Source organism: Delphinus delphis, chromosome 1 (genome assembly GCF_949987515.2).
Source record: "Delphinus delphis chromosome 1, mDelDel1.2, whole genome shotgun sequence".
NCBI classification, from domain to species: domain Eukaryota; kingdom Metazoa; phylum Chordata; class Mammalia; order Artiodactyla; family Delphinidae; genus Delphinus; species Delphinus delphis.
This window is the reverse complement of record NC_082683.1, coordinates 81046901-81070158: the sequence shown is the minus strand read 5'-3', so window position 1 is coordinate 81070158 and position 23258 is coordinate 81046901. Positions and strand designations below refer to the sequence as shown.

The 23258-nt window shown below is 41.2% G+C and overlaps 1 protein-coding gene across 6 annotated transcripts in view; it reads left to right on the top strand.

Annotated features, from left to right (window-relative positions):
* Positions 1 to 16081: 16081 nt before the first annotated feature.
* Positions 16082 to 23258, top strand: part of EVI5 (ecotropic viral integration site 5) — a 206246-nt gene continuing 199069 nt past the window's right edge. For all 6 annotated transcript variants that reach the window (XM_060025628.1, XM_060025591.1, XM_060025620.1 and 3 more), the window contains exon 1: positions 16082 to 16325. The gene's annotated coding sequence lies outside the window, so the exon portion shown is untranslated. The remainder of the gene's footprint in view (positions 16326 to 23258) is intronic.

Sequence of the window (23258 nt, the reverse complement as noted above, 5' to 3'; positions counted from 1 at the left end):
TTCACTTAGCATAATATTTTCAAGCTTTATCCATCTTGTATGTATCAGAACGTCATTGCCTTTTACAGCTGAATAATATTCCATTGTATGGATATACCATATTTTGTTTATCTATTCATTTGTTGATAGACACTTGGGTTGTTTCCCTTTTTGGCTATTGTAGATAATGCTGCTATGAACATTGGTGTGTATGTTTGAATTCTTGTTTTGAATTCCTTTAAATAACTTGATGTAGAATTGCAGGGTCATATGGTGATTCTATTTAACTTTCCGAGGAACTGCCAACTGTTTTCCACAGTGGCCGCATCAGTTTACATTTCCATCAGCAATGTATAAGGGTTCCAATTTCTCCAATGTCCTCAGCAACATTTGTAATTTTCTGTTTTTTTCTTGATAGCCATCATGGTGAGTGTGAAGTGGTATTTCATTGTGGTTTTCATTTGCGTTTTCCTAATGACTAATAATATTATACATCATTTTGTGTGCTATTGTATATCTTTTTTGGTGAAATGTCTGATCAAGTTCTTTTCCCATTTTTTTATTGGCTTATTTGTGTTTTATTGTTAAACTGTAGCAGTTCTCTATATAGTTTAGATATTATTCTTGATCAAATATATGGTTTGAAAATATTTTCTCTCATTCCATGAGTTATTTTTTAACTCTTTTGATAGTGTCCTTTGATGCAGACACATTTTTAAAAATACATTTATTTATTTATTTATTTTTGGCTGCATTGGGTCTTCGTTGCTGTGCATGGGCTTTTCTCTAGTTGCAGCGAGCAGGGGCTACTCTTCCTTGTGGTGCACGTGCTTCTCATTGAGGTGGCTTCTCTTGTTGAAGAGCATGGGCTCTAGGTGCACGGGCCTCAGTAGTTGTGGCTCACAGTCTCCAGAGCGCAGGCTCAGCCGTTGTGGCACATGGACTCAGCTGCTCTGCGGCACGTGGAATCCTCCTGGACCAGGGCTTGAATCCGTGTCCCCTGCAGTGGCAGGCAGACTCCTAACCACTGTGCCAGTAGGGAAGTCCAGACACATTTTTAATTTTGATGAAATCCAATTTATGTATTTTTTCTTTTGTTGCCTGTGTTTTTGGTGTCATATTTAAGAAGTCCAATGTCATAAACATTTTCCCGTTTTTTAAAATTATTTATTTATTTATTTATTTATTTTGGCTGATCTGGGTCTTAGTTGTGGCATGCATGCGAGATCTAGTTCCCCCACCAGGGATCGAATGTGGGCCCCCTGCAATGGGAGCGCAGAGTCTTACCCACTGGACTACCGGGGAAATCCTATATTTGTTCTTAATAGAGCTGCTCACACATAGCAGCTGGCTTCCCCCAAAGCATGCAATCTAACAGAAAAGGGGAAAACTACGGTGTCCTAATGACTTAGTCTCAGAGGTTATACTCTATCATTTTTGCCATATTTTATAGATCACACAGTCCAGCCCTTACTCAGTGTGGGAGGGACTATACAAGGACATGAAGAACAGGCAGCAAGGATCACTGGGGGTCAAATTAGAGGATGGCTACCATGTGTATCTATCCCCAGTACCTAGAACAGTGCCTAAATAATAACCTGGTATAATAAGTAGTATATTATATATAAGCAGTATATATATGTAAATGTTCAGAAAATACTTGATGATGAATGAGTCACTTGGAGGTTCTTGGTGAGATCACAGCATTAAAGAAAAATCAGAGTGACAATCATCGACAGAAAGACATTGTAACTCACTATAAAAGATACCCTATATCCAAAGACAAAGAAGAAGCCACAATGAGACGGTAGGAGGGGCGCAATCACAATAAAATCAAATCCCATAACTGCTGCGTGGGTGACTCACAAACTGGAGAACACTTGTACCACAGAAGTCTACCCATTGGAGTGAAGGTTCTGAGCCCCACGTCAGGCTTCCGAACCTGAGAGTCCGGCAATGGGAGGAGGAATTCCTAGAGAATCAGACTTTGAAGGCTAGCGGGATTTGATTGCAGGACTTCGACAGGACTGGGGGAAACAGAGACTCCACTCTTGGAGGGCACATACAAAGTAGTATGCTCATCGGGACCCAGAGGAAGGAGCAGTGACCCCACAGAGACTGAACCAGACCTACCTGCTAGTGTTGGAGGGTCTCCTGCAGAGGCGGGGGTGGCTGTGTCTCACCGTGAGGACAAGGACACTGGCAGCAGAAGTTCTGGGAAGTACTCCTTGGCATGAGCCCTCCCAGAGTCGTCCATTAGCCCCACCAAAGAGCCCGGGTAGGCTCCAGTGTTGGGTCGCCTCAGGGCAAACAACCAACAGGGCGGGGACCCAGCCCCACTCATCAGCAGACAAGCAGATTAAAGTTTTACTGAGCTATGACCACCAGAACAACAGCCAGCTCTACCCACCACCAGTCCCTCCCATCAGGAAACTTCTACAAGCCTCTTAGATAGCCTCATCCACCGGAGGGCAGACAGCAGAAGCAAGAAGAACTACACTCCTGCAGCCTGTGGAACAAAAACCACGTCCACAGAAAGATAGACAAGATGAAAATGCAGAGGGTTATGTACCAGATGAAGGTACAAGATAAAACCCCAGAAAAACAACTAAATGAAGGGAGAGAGGCCACCTTCCAGAAAAAGAATTTAGAATAATGATAGTGAAGATGATCCAGGACGTCAGAAAAAGGATGGGGGCAAAGATTGAGAAGATGCAAGAAACGTTCAACAAAGATCTAGAAGAATTAAAGAACAAACAGAGATGAACAATACAATAACTTAAATGAAAAATATACTAGAAGGAATCAATAGCAGAATAACTGAGGCAGAAGAATGGATAAGTGACCTGGAAGACAGAATAGTGGAATTCACTGCTGCGGAAAAGAATAAAGACCAAAGAATGAAAAAAAATGAAGACAGCCTAAGAGACCTCTGGGACAGCAGTAAATGCAACAACATTCACATTATAGGGGTCCCAGAGGGAGAAGAGGGAGAGAAAGGACCCGAGAAAATATTTGAAGAGATTATAGCCGAAAACTTCCCTAACATGGGAAAGGAAATAGCCACCCAAGTCCAGGAAGCACAGAGAGTCCCATACAGGATAGACCCAAGGAGAAACACACTGAGACAATCAAATTGGCAAAAATTAAAGACAAAGAAAAATTATTGAAAGCAGCAAGGAAAAAATGACAACATACAAGGGAACTCCCATAAGGTTAACAGCTGATTTCTCAGCAGAAACTCTACAAGCCAGAAGGGAGTGGCATGATATATTTAAAGCTATGAAAGGGAAGAACCTACAACCATGATTGCACTACCCAGTAAGGATCTCATTCAGATTCCATGGAGAAATCAAAAGCTTTGCAGACAAGCAAAAGCTAAGACAATTCAGCACCACCAAACCAGCTCTACAACAAATGCTAAAGGAACTTCTCTAAGTGGGACACACAAGAAAAGAAAAGGACCTACAAAAACAAACCCAAAGGGACTTCCCTGGTGGTGCAGTGGTTAAGAATCTGCCTGCCAACACAGGGGACACGGGTTTGATCCCTGGTCCGGGAAGATCCCACATGCTGTGGAGCAACTAAGCCCATGCTCCACAACTACTGAGCCTGTGCTCTAGAGCCCACGAGCCACAACTACTGAGCCCACATGCTGCAACTACAGAAGCCTGCTCACTTAGAGCCCATGCTCCACAACAAGAAAAGCTACCACAACTAGAAGCCCACGCACAGCAATGAAGAGTAGTCCTCGCTCCCCGAAACTAGAGAAAGTGCGTGCGCAGCAAAAAAGACCCAACACAGCAAAAATAAATAAATTTACTAAAAAACAAAAAAAAGAACAATTAAGAAAATGATAATAGGAACATACATATCAATAATTACCTTAAACATGAATGGATTAAATGCTCCAACCAAAAGACACAGGCTTGCTGAATGGATACAAAAATAAGACCCATCTATATGCTGTCTACAAGAGACCCACTTCAGGCCTAGGGACACATACAGACTGAAAGTGAGGGGATGGAAAAAGATATTCCATGCAAATGGAAATCAAAAGAAAGCTGGAGTAGTAATACTCATATCAGATAAAATAGACTTTAAAATAAAGAATGTTACAAGAGACAAGGAAGGACACTACATAATGATCAAGGGATCAATCCGAGAAGAAGATATAACAATTATAAATATATATGCACCCAACATAGGAGCACCTCAATACATAAGGCAACTGCTAACATCTATAAAAGACGAAACTGAGAGTAACACAATAATAGTGGGGGACTTTAACACCTCACTTACACCAATGGACAGATCATCCAAACAGAAAATTAATAAGGAAACACAAGCTTTAGATGACACAATAGACCAGATAGATTTAATTGATATTTACAGGACATTCCATCCAAAAAACAGCAGATTACACTTTCTTCTCAAGTGCGCACGGAACATTCTCCAGGATAGATCACATCTTGGGTCACAAATCAAGCCTCAGTAAATTTAGGAAAATTGAAATCAAATTAAGCATCTTTTCTGACCACAATGCTACGAGATTAGAAATCAATTACAGGGAAAAAAACCATAAAAAACACAAACACATGGAGGCTAAACAATACATTACTAAATAACCAAGAGATCGCTGAAGAAATCAAAGAGGAAATCAAAAAATACCTAGAGACAAATGACAATGAAAACACGATGATCCAAAACCTATGGGATGCAGCAAAAGCAGTTCTAAGAGGGAAGTTTATAGCTATACAAGCCTACCTCAAGAAACAATAAAAATCTCAAATAAACAGCTAACCTTACACCTAAAGGAACTAGAGAAAGAAGAGCAAACAAAACGTAAAGTTAGCGGAAGGAAAGAAATCATAAAGATCAGAGCAGAAATAAATGAAATAGAAACAAAGAAAATAATAGCAAAGATCAATAAAACTAAAAACTGGTTCTTTAAGAAGATAAACAAAATTAATAAACCATTAGCCAGACTCATCAAGAAAAAGAGGGAAAGGACTCAAATCAATAAAGTTAGAAATGAAAAAGGAGAAGTTACAACAGACACCGCAGAAATACAAAGCATCCTTAAGAGACTACTACAAGCAACTCTATGCCAATAAAATGGACAACCTGGAAGAAATGGACAAATTCTTAGAAAAGTATAACCTTCCAAGACTGAACCAGGAAGAAATAGAAAAGATGAACAGACCAATCACAAGTAATGAAATTGAAACTGTGATTAAAAATCTTCCAACAAATATAAGTCCAGGATCAGATGGCTTCACAGGTGAATTCTATCAAACATTTAGGAAGAGCTAACACCCATCCTTCTCAAACTCTTCCAAAAAAATTGCAGAGGAAGGAACACTCCCAAACTCATTCTATGAGGCCACCATCACCCTGATACCAAAACCAGACAAAGATACTACAAAAAAAGAAAATTACAGACCAATACCATTGATGAATATAGATGTAAAAATCCTCAACAAAATACTAGCAAACAGAATCCAACAACACATTAAAAGGATCATACACCATGATCAGGTGGGATGCAAGGATTCTTCAATATATGCAAATCAATCAGTGTGATACACCGTATTAACAAATTGAAAAACAAAAACCATATGACCATCTCAATAGATGCAGAAAAAGCTTTTGACAAAATTCAACACCCATTTATGATAAAAACTCTCCAGAAAGTGGATATAGAGTGAAACTACCTCAACATAATAAAGGCCATATATGACAAACCCACAGCAAACATCATTCTCAATGGTGAAAAACTGAAAGCATTTCCTCTAAGATCAGGAACAAGACAAGGATGCCCACTCTCACCACTATTATTCAAAATAGTTTTGGACGTCCTAGCCATGGCAATCAGAGAAGAAAAAGAAATAAAAGGAATACAAATTGGAAAAGAAGAAGTAAAACTGTCACTGTTTGCAGATGACATGATACTATACATAGAGAATCCTAAAGATGTCACCAGAAAACTACTAGAGCTAATCAATGAATTTGGTAAAGTAGAAGGATACAAAATTAATGCACAGAAATCTCTTGCATTCCTATACACTAATGATGAAAAATCTGAAAGAGAAATTAAGGAAACACTCCCATTTACCACTGCAAGAAAAAGAATAATATACCTAGGAATAAACCTACCTAGGGAGACAAAAGACCTGTATGCAGAAAATTATAAGATACTGATGAAAGAAATTAAGGATGATACCAACAGATGGAGAGATATACCATGTTCTTGGATTGGAAGAATCAATATTGTGAAAATGACTATACTACCAAAAGCAATCTACAGATTCTATTGAATCCCTATCAAATTACTAATGGCATTTTTTACAGAACTAGAACAAAAAATCTTAAAGTTTGTATGGAGACACAAAAGACCCTGAATAGCCAAAGCGGTCTTGTGGGAAAAACACGGAGCTGGAGGAATCAGACTCCCTGACTTCAGACTATACTACAAAGCTACAGGAATCAAGACAATATGGTACTGGCACAAAAACAGAAATATAGATCAATGGAACAGTATAGAAAGCCCAGAGATAAACCCATGCACTTATGGTCAACTAGTCTATGACAAAGGAGGCAAGGATATACAATGGAGAAAAGATAGTCTCTTCAATAAGTGGCGCTGGGAAAACTGGACAGCTACATGTAAAAGAATGAAATTAGAACACTCCCTAACACCATACACAAAAATAAACTCAAAATGGATTCGAGACCTAAATGTAAGACCAGACACTATAAAACTCTTAGAGGAAAACATAGGAAGAACACTCTTTGACATAAATCACAGCAAGATCTTTTTTGATCCACTTCCTAGAGTAATGGAAATAAAAACAAAAATAAACAAATGGGACCTAATGAAACTTAAAAGCTTTTGCACAGTAAAGGAAACCATAAACAAGACCAAAAGGCAACCCTCAAAATGGGAGAAAATATTTGCAAACGAATCAATGGACAAAGGATTAATCTCCAAAATATGTAAACAGCTCATGCAACTCAATATTAAAAAAACAAACAACCCAATCCAAAAATGGGCAGAAGACCTGAATAGACATTTCTCCAAAGAAGACATACAGATGGCCAAGAAGCACATGAAAAGCTGCTCAGCATCACTAATTATTACAGAAATGCAAATCAAAACTACAATGAGTTATCACCTCACACCAGTTAGAATGGGCATCATCAGAAAATCTACAAACAACAAATACTGGAGAGGGTGTGGAGAAAAGGGAACCCTCTTGCAGTGTTGGTGGGAATGTAAATTGATACAGCCACTATGGAGAACAGTATGGAGGCTCCTTAAAAAACTAAAAATAGAATTACCATATGACCCAGCAATCCCACTACTGGGCATATACCCAGAGAAAACCATAATTCAAAAAGACACATGCACCCCAATGTTCATTGCAGCACTATTTACAATAGCCAGGTCATGGAAGCAACATAAATGCCCATCGACAGACGAATGGATAAAGAAGATGTGGTACATATATACAATGGAATAGTAGTCAGCCATAAAAAGGAACGAAATTGGGTCATTTGTGGAGACATGGATGGATCTAGAGACTGTCACACAGAGTGAAGTAAGTCTGAAAGAGAAAAACAAATATCGTATATTGACGCATATATGTGGAACCTAGGAAAATGGTACAGATGAACCGGTTTGCAGGGCAGAAATTGAGACACAGATGCAGAGAACAAACCTATGGACACCAAGGGGGGAAAGCGGTGGGGGGTGTTGTTGTGATGAATTGGGAGATTAGGATTGACATGTATACACTGACGTGTATCAAATGGATGACTAATAAGAACCTGCTGTATAAAAAAATAAATAAAATAAAATTCAAAAAGAAAACCCAAAACAGGCCAGGCATTAAGGCAAAAAAGATTTAGAAGGGGGAAAAAAGAAAAAGAAAAATCAGAGCAACAGAGGCTTAGGAAAGGCAGGATTGACTGGAACCAGGGATTGTGTATCTTCAGGATGCTCTCCATTTCATTTTTAGTTTTCTGAGAATAGCCAGGATCTCTGGGTTCAAATCCCTAGAGCTTCATAATGAGAGGGCAAAGGGACTTTACTTTTGCAGCTCTGGTTTGAAAAATTCTAGGTGAGGACTCTCCCAGTCTTACCTCCTTGACCCAGTTACTATGGTCAGAGGGTTAAGGTAATGTGATTGGTTTAGCTTGTGTCAGGTGCCTATAATTGTTCATAGAAGATGGAAGGGGATGTGGACAAATAAAAATTGTACAACTCCCTGGCCAGGTTAGGTAACCCCCATACCGTATGTTCCCGCCATACTATATGTCCATATAATAGAACATATCAGTATTGTCCATTTATTTGTTCACATGTCTGTCTTCTACTCCAGACCATACATTCTTAAACTAAAGTCTGAACACAGGTACTACATTTTGTAACTCCAGACGACACAGGTTTTGTAGTGAAGACAGAGTTATGCTTGTATTTTTGCTTTTCATTTTTCTGTCACTGTGACTTTGGACCAGCCAGAGCTTCCTCAACTTTTAAATGGGTCTAATGATGGCTGCCTCATTTAGAAGCACATTATATTATTACTGACATGTTGTAGGAGCTGAGAATGTTAGTCACTATCCTTCCTGTTAGGAAAGTGCCTGACACAATTGTATGTCCTTAATACCTTTATGAATGAATGATTGAATGAATAAATAAATGAAGCATTCTTAGTGATTTGCTTGGGTTCACTTGTAAATGAGGACAATAATAGGGTTATGGTGAAGATTAAGTGAGATGATAGATAAAAAGTGCTTCCATAGCCCAGTTCACGGAGAATGGAGTATCTCCATTTAGATTTCTCTCACAAGGTGCATCACTTGCCTTTGTATTTCATAGAAACTCTCAATTAATAGTCCTGAATAACACAAATGCAATACCTATTAATAGAACACAAAAGCCTGCAGTATTCCAAAACCTCAGTTAAAGAGTTAAAAAAAACCCCAAAGGGTAAGTTCTACCAAGTTAGTAATTTTGTCTAATGTCAAATTCAAGTGCTGAAACCACCTAATATATAGAAGCTTCTAACTAATGCCTCAGACTGGGCACCCCCAAACACAGTAACAATTAGTATACAATTGTCATTCTGAGACCAATCAATTCACTGAAGGAAGGAAAGTGAAAGAAAGAAAAGGGAGGGATGGAGGAATAAAAGAAGGAAAGGTGGAAGAAAAACAAAATCAATTAGCACTCATGCCCAGAAAGTTTTGTTTATTGCATTCCTAGTCCTCCACATTCTCAGCTTCCCCTAAGGATACTACCTAGCAAATGTACAGGGTGGAACTGAAAGGGTGTTAGGTGGGTGGATCCCCGTGGCAATGTCTTGTAAACACTCCCTATGAGTCAGCTATAAATTCAATTCAAATCCCCAGTCTCCCTGTCTTTGCTTATCATGGTTACCACCAAAATGACTTCTGCCTTTAGAAACCCTAATAGGAAACAGGTAAATGTCTAACAATGTTCGATTTTACATTAAAACTTATAAAAATGTAGTCACTGTGCAGAAGATATTTTGTTACTGAGTTAGGGTTAATATACCTTCCTTAATCTTCAAATCACAGGAACAGCTGTGAACATTTCAGTTTTATTTTGAGAATGTTATCTCATTGTATTGCGGCCATTTGAGTGAGGAACAAAAATTTATGAAGGGTTAGGTTTAATTCCACACCTGTAAGAAAGATTATTTTAGTAAGTGCCTTTTGTAATTCGATACCATTTCTCTCCTTGCTGTAATTGGCAGCTGGTTATCTTTTTTGAATGTGCTTTCTCAGAGGAGACAATGTGTCTGTATGGGTTTCAAATTTCTCACGTGGAGAAAAAGATTAGCTGAGGAAAATGCTGGTTACCAGCATTTGGTCCTAATGTCGATGGCTGTATGGCCTTTCAGTGATGACTTCAGCAGTGGTTGCTTCCCAGTCCTGCTTAGGAGCACAGGACATAATAAAAACTAAATTAATTTTACCATAAAGTAGCACCTTCCTAATGTAGTTTCCCAATTTCCTTTTTGGTAGAGGTGGGGACAGAGTACTAATTAACATTAGCTAAAGTTTGTACTTTATACTGTTATTAGACAATTTTCACATGAAATAACACATCCATTGTTGGCAACTCTTATCCTTATTTGTCTGATGAAGAAACTGAAGCTTACAGAGGTCAAAGGCCAAACAATTAGCAGGTGGTAGAGTCAAGAGTTTTCTACTTAAGAGTCTGTTTAAAATCTATTTAAAATTTTTTGCGTGTTGGTGCTTTGTGGCTTTGGATAATAGCAATTACCATTCGTTGAATGCTTATTTTGTGCCTTGCATATATTATTTCATTTAATTCAACACTTACATAGATACTTTTATTATCTCCAGTTTATAGACGAGAAGATTGGAGCTCAGTGAGGTTAAACACACTTTTGGCAAGCACACTTGAAATTTTAGGTCACAATCTAGTCACATGCATTAATTTGGAGGTTACTAGTTCCCAGATAATTGGATAGATTAGAATTGCTACTATAGTTGCACTAAATTTTGTCTTGCGGTAAAACAGATATTTCAGACAGTCAAGAAAAGAATAGACTTCTCGTCTGGTGGGTGAGGTGGAAATTAGCACTCTACTGATGTCCCATTTTGGTGGCACAATTTCAAAAGCTGTTGTTGGGTTGATAATGTGAATGTCTGATATCACACATAGAAATGATGTCCAACCTCTAGAGCCCGAGAGCAAGTTCTTTACCACAACTGTGGCAGATATTGTCCCTACCTGAGCACAAACGCCAAGAGATGGCAATAGAGGTGTGTTCCTCTTAACAAACAATGTTTGTGTCTTGCAAACAACAGAATGCAGTGGAGGTGAAGTGGTGACGTTAAAGCCATTCTTACAAACTCGGTATAAGGAGAGGCCACAGTTTTTGCACTTGAGTGGCTTTTGGATTTGTGCTGTGGAAAGCATTGAGCCGAGTGAAATAAGCTTTCACTATTTCGTTGTGAGCCTTCAGTTTTCAAGGCAAAAAAAATCTGAATATTAGCTGGAGGTCACAATGGAGTGTTGTTTCTCCTTTTTCTAGAATAGTTCTGCCAAGAGAACTTTCTGATGGATGGACATGGTCTATGTGTGCTGCCCTAGTAACAAGCAGCCACATGTGGCTATTATTAAGCACTTGAAAGGTGTGAGCGCGACTGAGAAACTGAAATTTTAATTTAAGTTTAAATGTAAATAGTCACATGTGACCAGTGGCTGATGTATTGGACAGTGCAATCCTAGAATGTAACTGAGATGCCCTGGTTCTCTCTGGAAGCTCCAGATGCCAGCTGCTCAAAGTGAGAGTGGACAGTGAGTTTGACTCCACTGGTGAGTTCCTTTTCTGTACTCTGGGTAGTTTTTGCCTCTCAGGGGAATGCCTCCCTTGCCTTTCCTTTCTGTGAGCAATGAGGCTCACATGGCTGACTTATAAAACACTTTTGGCAGTTGAGAGCACTGTGTTCTGATACTTAACCCTTGCCTGGTTTAGAGGGGATTAGAGCTCAGACCCTCCTTCTGTTCCCCTCCTGGACAGTGAAACAAATCAATGATAAGGGTGTGTGGTATTAGAACATAGGGAATCTTGAATTGCTAACTGAATTTGCCTCATACTCAACTGTCTCTGAGGAGGGTGCCCCTGCCCACTGCCCCCATACTTCCTCTATCTTCTACTCTAGTTTCAGGGTGTGAACACCCGAGGGCAGAAAGTTGGAGCAGAGGCAGTGTTGGTGTGGAATTCACACAGTGGGATTTCACTTACGCGAGTGCTCAAGCACTTGGGAGAAGTTAGAATTAGCTATTTCTCTGGTTAGAATTAGCTTTAATGTTAATTTTATTATTTATTTATACAAATTTTATTTATTAAAAATAAAAATATTAATTTTAATTTTTCAGTAAAATAAATGTGCAAGCTCTTTCATCAAATAAATTGGAAAGTCAGAGCTAATGGTAGAAGCTTCTCTCCTCAGGCCCATGACCTCATTAGAGATAGTACATCTCAGGCACTTAGCACAATGGTACTGATTATTTGGATTATTTAGAATATTTTTTATATATATGTACAATTTGTACCAATTAAAAATGTGTAATTTGTACCAATAAAATTAACACCAAGCTTGTTCTTTATCATTCATTCAAAATACATTGAACAGCTACTATGCAAAGTGCTGGGGCAACTGAATAGTCTAAGACAAAATATGATTTCAGTCATTGCAAAGCTCTTGATCTGGTGGGTAAGTAATATAAACCACTTCTGACATTAGACGGACTGATTTCAAAGCCCTGCCCCACCATTTTCCATTTGTATAAATGGGGGCAAGTTACATGGTATTTACTAAGTGTCAATTTTCTCATATGCAGGGGGGTTATAATGATATCTGCCTCATGAGGATAGTATGAGGCTTAAAAGAAATTATGTATGTATAGCCCTTAGCCAATACTCACACAGAGAGTGCTCAACCGTGTGTTAGCTTATTTGTTTTAAAATGAAGTATAATTGACTCAGGATATTATATTAGTTTCAGGTGTACAGCATAGCGATTTGATATTTTTGTTATGAAACGATCATCACAATAAGTCTAGTTACAGTCTGTCACCAAAGTTATCACAACATTATTGACTATATTCTCTACATTACATTCCCATGACTTATCTATTTTATAACTGGACATTTTTACCTCTTAATCCCCTTAACCTATTTTACCCAATCCTCCACCCCCTTGGTGACCACCAGTTTGTTCTCTGTATCTTTGAGTCTGTTTCTATTTTGTTATTTGTTTGTTTTGTTTTTCAGAGTCCACATGTAAGAGAAAACATATGATATTTGTTTTTCTCTGCCTGACTTATTTTACTTAGCATACATACCCTCTAGGTACTTCCATGTTGTTGCAAATGGCAAGATTTCATTCTTTTTTATGCCTAATATTCCATTGTGTATATATACACCATATCTTTATCCATTCACCTTCTGATGAACTCTTAGGTTGCTTCCGTATCTTGGCTATTACAAATAATCCTGCAGTGAACTTTGGGGTACACATATCTTTTTTACCTTTTTTTTTTTTTTTTTGGCTGTGCCGCAAGGCTTGCAGGATCTTAGTTCCCCGACCAGGGATCGAACCCATGCTCCCTGCAGTGGAAGCACGGAGTCCTAACCACTGGACCGCCAGGGAATTCCCTGCACATATCTTTTAAAATTAGTGTTTTCATTTTCTTCAGATAAATACCCAGAAGTGAAATTGCTAGATTGTATGTAGTTCTATTTTCAATTTTTTGAGGAATCTCCATACGATTTTCCATATGGCTGCACCAATTTACATTCTCACCAATAGTGTGCTACTGATTTGAGTATTTGAACTCTCTAATCAATAGAAATTGATAAGAGGCCAGACAAGAAATTCAGGCAAGTTACTGGGGCTCCTGGTGCAGCATGAGGGAGCAAAAACAAGTAACAGGTGCTCTTACTCACTCCTAGGGGTCAGGGGGCAAGCTGGTTCCCTTGGGCAGGAGGCATAACTTAGGTGGTCTGTCCACCCCCTTGGTGGTGCTCTGTGCAGGGGTCCTGCATAGTACCCTGCTTCTGTTCCTGGCATCTCAGAAACAGCAGTTCGTTTGTGGCCTTTTTGTATTGTGTCCTAACTGCCCCAACTGCACATGTGCACAGTTATTTTTAGTCCCTTATAGTTTCTTTGTATTCTGTTGCTCAAGGAAACATTTGTGCAGGTGCAAGCACTTTAGTAAAGGGTCCCAGGTCCCAGCCTAGCTCAAGTGCGGGAGGGTTTTATGACCCAGAAATTTCTCTCATACACCTTCCCAGCCAATTTCCGGCCAGAGGCAACCAGTTACAATTTTTTTTTCGTAGAATTTCAAATAAATAGAATCATAGAGTATGCACTCTTTTGTGTCATTTATTTATTTTCAAGTAGGTGATATATTCACATGGCTTTAAGTTAAGAAGGTATACAAAAGGGCAGGCAGTCTCCTTCCCAGCCCTGACTCCCAATCATTCAATCTTCCTCCCTTGAAGCAAAAATTATTATTAGATTCATGTGGGCCCATCCCATAGCTATCATTATTAATTCAGGGCTTTACACAGGTACTTTGAGAACTCAGTTTTAAAGGTTACCCAAAGGATCTTCTGACAGCCCAGCTAAAACAATATAAAATCAGTTTAAAAATAACTGGAGTTCTTTTTAGACTCTGATTCCGAATGTCAAATTGTGACATTTTACCTATCTATGACTTAGGTAACCTTCAAGCTATATCTAGTTCAAGTTCTGGCATCCTATGATTCTCATTTATTGATGAAACAAAAAAATATTGAACAAATATGGAAATACAACCATGAACCAAAGAAAACCAAGCTCCTGGCCTTATTGATGTAATTAGTCCAGTGGGGGAGGGGAAACAAAAATTCACCAAAATAATCATATAATTACAGTTTCAGTGTCATGTGATAGGAATGGACCAAGATAGGAAGTGTGAAGATGCTTCTCAGAGGTAGAGACTAGAGGTGTGGTTAGAAGGATGAGGATTGGAAGAGCCTTCCAGGCACAAAGCAAAGCATATGCAGGTCTGTGGAGGGAGAAAACTGAGGAATTGGAAGAGGCCAGTCTGGCTGGAACAGAGAAAGGATGGAATGTGGTCTGAGCAGTGAGAAGAGGTGGAGAGGTGGGCAGGCCACCAGACCATGCAGGTTAGTTAAGAGGTTTTGTCTAAGGAAGTGGGAGGCCATTGAAGTGGTACATGCTGAGAAGATAAAAGATCACACAGCCATTTGTGTGGAGAAGAGATTAGAGAGGGGCTAGAGGACATGAGGGTAAACCAATTAGAGACTAAATTTGTAGCCCTCCCAGGCCCCTGGCCCTCCCAGACAAAGGGAGTTTGGACTAGGGTGGTGATGCAGGAGATGGTAGAGGACAGATTCAAGGAAATTTTGGGACGTAAAATCTATAGAATTTGCTGATAGATGGAATATAGGAAGGAAAGGTAGATTAACAAAATGTCTCTTAGCTTCCTATACAAGATGGATTCAGTTGCAATGAAACTGTTAGTTGAAACTACTTTAAATAATGGCATAATCTGAAGTTATGCAAAATTTTGCCTCAGATGCAATTTCAAGTTTTTAGCTGGGTGGAGAGCATGGCTCTACTTCCTATTTTCTGGTATTTCTTAATCTTGTTTTTTAAAAAAATAGAGGATTTTTCTTTTTCTGAAATACTTATTACAGTGGAATTTATAATCTCCCCTTCTGGAGATTATAAATTTAAATTAGGTAATAACCAGGACTATCTAATTTCTAGGCAATTTTTTTGGTGCTAATTACTATCATTTTGTCACTTCTAAATGTATAATGAAAGTAATTTACATTGCCTTTGTTATTATTATTGTTATTTTTTGCCTGTTTTTCCTGGGATTAGACCGGAATTAGTAGGTTGTTTCTGTTCTTAAGTACTTTCCTTCTAAGAATTTCTTCGTTGATATTGGATGACTGCCCGGCTGGACCTCACATATTTGTGCCCATGTCCCTGCCGGACTCCGCATAAATCCAATGTGTCGAGACGACTGATGGTAGAGTGATTTGCAATCACAAGTGCCATTTACACGTTAATTATTGTTTTTGGGAGTGACCAGGTCACCTCTCGGGGAAGCACGGACGGCCTTTCGAAGGTTGCGCGTCTGCATCCCGTGGCCGCGACCTGGCGACATGCGCATAAGCAGTGCAGCAATGCGAGGCCCGCAGCCTTAAGCGCGGGGTCGCTTCGGGGCGGGGGTAGTGTCTGGTGCAGCTCTTACAGGCAAGGGGCGGTTCCAGAGACTGGGGAAGTCAGCAATTTGTGGGTCCGACCGCTGGAACTTTGAAAGAGAGGCGGAGGAACAAGCGGGAGTTCCCCGCCCCCGTTCCCCACGGTCCAATCCCTTCGGCTTGCTTTCTCAGCCGGCCCGCCCGTCCCCTAACCTGCTCGAACCCATTAAGCGCTAGGGCGGCCCGGTCTCTTTAAGGCCCTGCCGCGCCTGCGCCTTGAGCCTTCCTGACGCGGCCGGGCCGGACCCGGGAGGAGCCGGCAGCGAGCACAGTAGGGGTTGGGTGGTAGTTGAAACCGCGGCGGTGCGGGGGGAGTGGGTCAGCGTCTGAGGCGGCCCCGAGCTCCTGAGTGAGCGCGGCGCTCAAGAGGGGGCGCGGACGGCAGACGGCGGAGCCGGGAGAGAGGCCGAGGCGCTGAGACGCGGCGGCGCGGCTGCCGGCTGGATGGGAAGTTAATGTTTACGGCGGAGTCCACCCAGCGTTTCCAAGGTGAGGGGCGCCGCGCCAGGCCGGGCGGGCCGCGAGCCCGGGTTCCGCGGGGCGCACAGCCGGGCCGAGGCGCGGCGAGTGGAGGCCGCCAACCAAACTTGCGGCGCGAGCGGGGCGGGCGCGCCCAGGCCCCCGGGGCCTAAGTTCCCTGTGGTCGCTGCGACCCTCCTGCCGTGGGCGCTGGGGAAGAAACTCTTCCGCGGGACTTCCAGTGGAGTCCCGGGGAGGTGGAGGGACTAGGCAGCTTCGGGAGCGCTTCCTCGTAAATTCTGTGGGGGAATACTGACTCTTCACCCCCGCCCTCGAGGCCAGGAGTCTGTTCCTTCTGGGTGATCTGATGGGGCGAGACCGTCCGCGCCTCTTGCAAAGTTGGCGTCTTTATTTGGCCTCTGGGATTCTGCGCAAAGCCGTGTCTCCAGGCAGGTGATGGGCGAGCCAGGTGTGCTAGATGACGCCCAAGGATGCACTTGGGGAGCGTTTGTAGCCATCACTGAATCACCTTATGACCAGCGGGGCAAGCCTCAAATTAACCACAGCATTTCCGGTAGGTTGGATTGTGGTGTTGGTGTTTGCTTTAGAGTTGCTGTGATTTCTTTGTGGCTTCATTTTTGTCTTTTGGGCTACACAAATCAACTCAGCTGGCATTCTCTCACCGAAGAGCTAACCAAAACTTTTGGAATGGTTTCTTCACTTTCCTATCTGTTGTTGTTAGAGGTGATTTCAAAAAGTAGCATTTCCTTGCAAAGATTTCTTTGGGTTACAGTGTAGAATAACAGACTCCTTTTATTGCTGAAAGAAATCCGGTGCTTCGTGAAGATCAAGAAAAGTTATCTGTTCATAGTTTTTACCTTTGTTCTGGGTTGAAATGTGTTAGCAGCTTTTTTTGTTTTGTTTTTTAAAAAAATTTTATTAATAAACTTTCGGCTGTTTACCAGAAGCTCCTTTTCTATTCTAAAATGCTAATGTTAATGTCTCTGAGAAATTTGTGTCAAAGAAATCTTAGAAAACTTATTGTAGTATAATATATTTTAAAAAGTGCACAATCTTGAGTATGCAGGTAAAGAATTTTTACTAAGTATACTATCACAGATCAAGAAACAGAACATTGCTAGGTTGAGGTTTATGTCTAGGAGTGGAACTCTTGGTTTATGAGGTATGTAAATGATAAAACTTTAGCATTAGATACAGTTGAACATTTTCCCAGTGTTCTACGAATTATCAGGGAATGGTATTCCATTTACCTCATATCCTTGCTAATGCTTGTCAGTTTTAAAAATTTTTGCTATTTTGGTAAAAGTGTAGTAATATATGTGTGGTCTTATTTACATTTTTCTGATGATTGTGGTTGGGTATCTTTTGTTGGCCATTTATATGTCATCTTTTGTGAAGTGCCTGTTAAGTCTCACTATTATTTTTTTTAATTGGTCTGTAATTCTTTATTCTGGATATGAGTTCTGTGTGTGTGTGTGTGTGTGTGTGTGTGTGTATACACATCTGTCTTCCATGAGTCCTTTCTGGACTTAATCTTTTTCCACTCTGTATGTTGCCTTTTCACTCTTTTAATGGCCTTTTTTTGATGAATGGAAATTGTTATTTTTTTTCTTTTTCTTTTGCGGTACGTGGGCCTCTCACTGTTGTGGCCTCTCCCGTTGCGGAGCACAGGCTCCAGACGCGCAGGCTCAGCGGCCATGGCTCACGGGCCCAGCCGCTCCGCAGCACGTGGGATCTTCCCCGACCGGGGCACGAACCCATGCCCCTGCATCGGCAGGCGGACTCTCAACCACTGCGCCACCAGGGAAGCCCGGAAATTGTTAATTTTAATGAAATATACTTAATCCTTCCCTTTATGATTACTGCTTTTTGTGCCCTATTTAAGAAATCTTTGCTTAGCCTAAGAATATGGAGATATTTCCCCATGTTACTGTACAGAAGTTTTATTTTGTTTTACTTTTCGTATTTAAGATGTACGATTTACAGTAAATTCCAGATGGATTGTAGGGGTCCAGCTTCACTTTATACCATATGGGTATCTATTTGACCCAGCACCATTTACTGAATATACCATCGTTGCCCTTCTGCACTGTGTGACACTTTTTCATAAATCAGGTGACTGTATAAGTGTGGATCTGTTTCTGGACAATATTCTGTTTCATTGGTCTATTTGTTATCCTTGCACCAATATCACTATCAGCTGATGTAACTTTATAATAAGCTCTGATATCTGTTGTTCGTATATATATATATATATATATATATTTTTTTTTTTTTTTGGCTATGCTGGGTGTTAGTTTCCTCACGCGGGCTCCTCGCTGTGGGCTTCTCTCTAGGTGCGGCGCGTGGGTTTAGTTGCCCTGTGGCCATGTGGGATCTTAGTTCCCCCATCAGGGATCGAACCCGCATCCCCTGCATCGGAAGGTGGATTCTTAACCACTGGACCACCAGGGAAGTCCCGATGGTTGTTCCTACTTTGTTCTTTAAGATTGTCTGGGAAGTTCTTGGTTCTTAGAGTTTCCACATAAATTTCAGAATCTTGTCCATTGCTACAAATTTTGGAAATAGAGAATTGACATCTTAACAATATTGAGTTTTCCAGTTTATGAACATGGTATATTTCTCCACTTATTTATGTCTTTTAAAATTTCTCTAATATTTTGTAGTTTTCTGTATAAAAGTCTTCCACATCTTTTTTTAAAATTATTTATTTATTTTTGGCTGTGTTGGGTCTTCATTGCTGCACATGGGCTTTCACTAGTTGCCGTGAGCAGGGGCTACTCTACGTTGCGGTGTGCAGTCTTCTCATTGAGGTGGCTTCTCTTGTTGCGGAGCACAGGCTCTAGGCGTGCGGGCTCAGTAGTTGTGGCTCATGGGCTCTAGAGCGCAGGCTCAGTAGTTGTGGCGCACGGGCTTAGTTGCTCCGCAGCATGAGTGATCTTCCCGGACCAGGGCTCGAACCCATGTCCCCTGCGTTGGCAGGTGGATTCTTAAGCACTGTGCCACCAGGGAAGTCCCACATCTTTTCTTATTTATTCTTAGGTATTTGTTTTTTTAAATATTGTTGTAAGTGATATTTTAAAACATTTGTGGCCAGTATATAGAAATACAGCTGATTTTGGGGGGTGGGGAGAGTGGCTCTGGGATTATTTTAAAACAAATCCCAGACGTCATTTCATCAATAAATCCTAAATCTTTAATGTCCCTTCAAGACCTAGTCCAAATTACACCTTGTATGCTCTAGTTTTCCAAGGTTTTAAAATCTCTTGTATGTTATCTCCAGTGTCTGGGACCAATTAAAGATTTATAGAGTGTTTAACATGGAGTGTAACTGTGTTAGGCTCTGGGGATATGAAGCTGATTAAGATGCTGCCCCTGCCTTTAAGAAGTTGAGAGTCTAAGAGGAGTTGTAGAAATTCAGAAGACCTTTATCCTCCACTAGGAGAAGTGCTGTGATGAAAATTAGTTTGGCTGCATGCAAAAGGGGCATTTAAATCCAAGTGTGGGGCACGTACTGTGCCTGGCTCCCGGTGTCCTGAGAGCTGCACGGAGGAATTGGGCTGTGGGTGAGGGCTGCTATTACCGCGCATACTTCTGCATTATTCCTTGGCTTTCAGCCTTGAGCCTCGCTCCACTCTTCTTGAGTCTGGAGTCTCTCCAAGTCACTGTTTCCAGAGAATAAATTTATGAGAGGATGTGAATAGTGGAGGAGGGAAACTGGAGGTCCATGTACAGACTTTACCAGACTTTAAACCACTGACCTGCTCTTCAGCCCCATACTTCTTCCCCACTGACTATATCCCTTGAGACTCTCAAGGGCTGAGCCTTTTGGGGCTCTGTGAGCGAGGCACATCAACCCGTTGACCATATTCCCTTGTGCAGGCCTGTAGGTTTAGCTTCCCATCCTCTACTCAGTTACTTATTCCTCAGTTACTTACGGCATCTATGAAACAAGAAAAAGTCTCTTTTCTTGTTTCATAGATGCCATATCTCTCTTACCTACCTGAGATTGTTAAAGGCAGTTTCTTTAAGCTTTCTTTTTCCTTGCATAGCTTGTTTCCTCCAAGTTACTTTTTTTCTGTTTGGTATAGTCTCAGCAGTAGAGGCCCTCTTCAGAGGTCTGATAATCCTCCTTGGTTGTTTGCTTGTGACTGAGGGACCAAATACATCAGGTAGCAGTACTTTTTAAAAATTTAAGTGTGATTGCACACAGTAAAATATATAGATTTTAAGTGTATAGTTTGATGATTTTGCTGTGTGTACACCTGTGTAATGAACACAAGGTACAGAGCATTGTGAAACCCCTAGAAAATTCCTTCATATCCCTTCTATCTTCCCCACTCCTTGCCCAGAGGCAACCACTATTCTGATTTCTGTCTGCATAGATTAGCACCAGTATTTTCTAAAGTTGCCCAGGTGATTCCAGTGTGTGGTCAGGATTGAAATCATTGGTTTGGGTGGGCTGTTTGAGGCTCTCTCCAGTGTCTGTCTTTCCATTTGGCCTGGTCAGATTTCCCAGAGAGTATCCCAGTTTTCTGCTTGGAGGCCAGAGGTCTAGTTGCCGGTGGTCTGGGAACTCAGGAAAAGAGGGCTGGGTAATGAGCCATAGAGCATTTAATATGAAGGGACATACAATTTGCCTCTTTATGTTAGGATACCTTCATCCTCCACCATGTGTGATTTACTCTTTTTAGAGAATAAATCTCTAACCTGCTGCCCCATTGAGGTTGGGTCACTCAGCAACTCGGGAGAGGCATGGGCTCTAGGTTTCTAACTGTTCAAACAGCTTTCACCTGATCCTTTCTTTCTTTAGTCTCCCTTCCCCCTCTGTGTTCTGGCAGTTCCTGAACCCTTTGAGGATTCTGTAGCGCAAAGTGGGTTTGTTCTTAGTTGTCAGCACTGCTGTCTTATAATTTGTCTTTGACCAAATCAGTTATCACTCATCCATCTTTCCAGCTTCCAAAATTTTGTTGCTGTTGTTTCTTCCATTCTCTCAATGCTTATGGTTTGTGTCCTAAAAACAGAACAAAACAACAGCAACATTTTCTTTATCTTGTTTTAGTAGGGTTTCGTGAGGGAGCAAAATTAGATGTGTGGGTTCAGTCTGCAGTCTTAACGTGCAAGTCCCTCATCTGCTTTCCATTCATCATACAAAAATGTGCTGCCATCTGCCCACCACTGTTTTCTCCTCCCTGTGGGGTTGTAGCTGTTAAAATTTCTTTACTGTTATCTACATAGAATGTTAGGAGGAAGAGCACTTAAATGTTGGATCAAACTGTAATTTCTCTAGAAACCTCTAAATTCTTTTGAGAAGTTTACATTGTCCCAGAATCTTATAATCTCAGGATTGGAAATGATTTTAAAGATAAGCCAGCTTATGAGCTATTTGATACTTTCTGTAGTGGGAAACCTGCTATAAAGAGAGAAATGACTGGAGAAACAGAGTGGGCTGTGGATCTCTGCAGTGGGTCTGGAAATCAATATGTGCATTAAACATTTAATATTGAAAGAACAAATAATAGATCTTGCATATTTGTAACATACAGGAATTATCAAAAAGTCGTGGTGGTTTTGTTATTTTAATCAATAATTCTTAAATCCAGCTACTGTCATGGGTGGGAGGTAATACTTAGAATTTTTTTTGTTTTTTTTGTTTTTTGTTTTTTGTTTTTAGCTGAGTTCTCTGAATACTTATTACAACGGGTCATCAGCAGTAATAGGGGTACGGGAGAGAGATAGGAGATGCATTTGCCCCTCAGGTAGATCTTGGGGGTCTGCCAGCCTGTGGGGGTTTCCTTCAGGCCCGCCTTCCACCAGATGCACTTCAGGTCTCTCTTGAACTTGATTTGCTGCCGTTTCAGGCGTCCTTCCTTGACTTTCCGCAGTAGGTACTGGGTCCTCTTGACCAGCTTGCGGTACTTGCGATGATTCATATTGTACCGGCAGATCTTGAGTGTGTTTTTGCATTGCATCTGGGGTGCATCCCAGACCTCCTTACTCCACTGCTCGACCCCCTCCCCCACCTGGCTGGGCGGACACTCAGAGTTGGGCTGGAGACACAGTCCCTGGGACCCCAGCGTCCAGTCTGGGCAGGAGGTAGCCAGCTCTCTAGGTCAGCCAGCTCTCCAGGGGACTGATGGATATATTCCTGCACAGCAGCATCTCCTCAAGCTCCAGATGGACCCGTCTGCCAGGGAGGGAGGCAGCGCCACTTGGGCCTGTTGGTTGCGTGTTGTAGCGAGGCCTGCAGGCATGCCTGCCCAGCACCCCTGAGACAGGCCAGGACCCACTGCAGCCTACCCGGGAACAGCCCTGAGCAGCTGGGAAGTGAAGCGCACCAGGAACAAGGTCTATGTGTGGCGGCGGCCCCAGGTGCTCAGTGGAGCCCCTGTGAGCCTCAGCTTCACCCCGAGGTGCCCACTGCGTGGGTGGTGTGGACTCTCAAGTCCCAGGTCCCCAGCCCAGCCGGCAGCAGCCGCCTCCGCTGTCCCTGGAGCCCGCGGCCTCATGCTGACCCTACCCAGACACCACTGGGAGACTGACCATTCTGCTGCCCAGTATTTTTTGTTTTGAGAAAAAGATTATATTCCAGAAAAAATTGAAAAGTATTGCTAAAGTTGTAGAAATCTTATAGTTAACGTAAACTGGTAAATTAATTAGAACCACCCACTAAAGCCTCTCTGTTAAGCTCCTCTGATAACTTTGTTATGCTTTGCACTCCTTTTTTCTTTAAAACACTAAGTATGTTTCCAAATGCTCTTTGAGATAAGAGTTTTTTATCATAAAGTTCATGATGAAATGAAAATATTATTCTCAATATAATTTGTTTTTTCTTAGGCTAAATTTATAAAATTTTATGTGTTTACCTTTATATTGTGTCCATCCTTATCTGTGTTACAGTATCCTTTTACACTTGAGATTTATGCTAGATAGTGAGTGGGT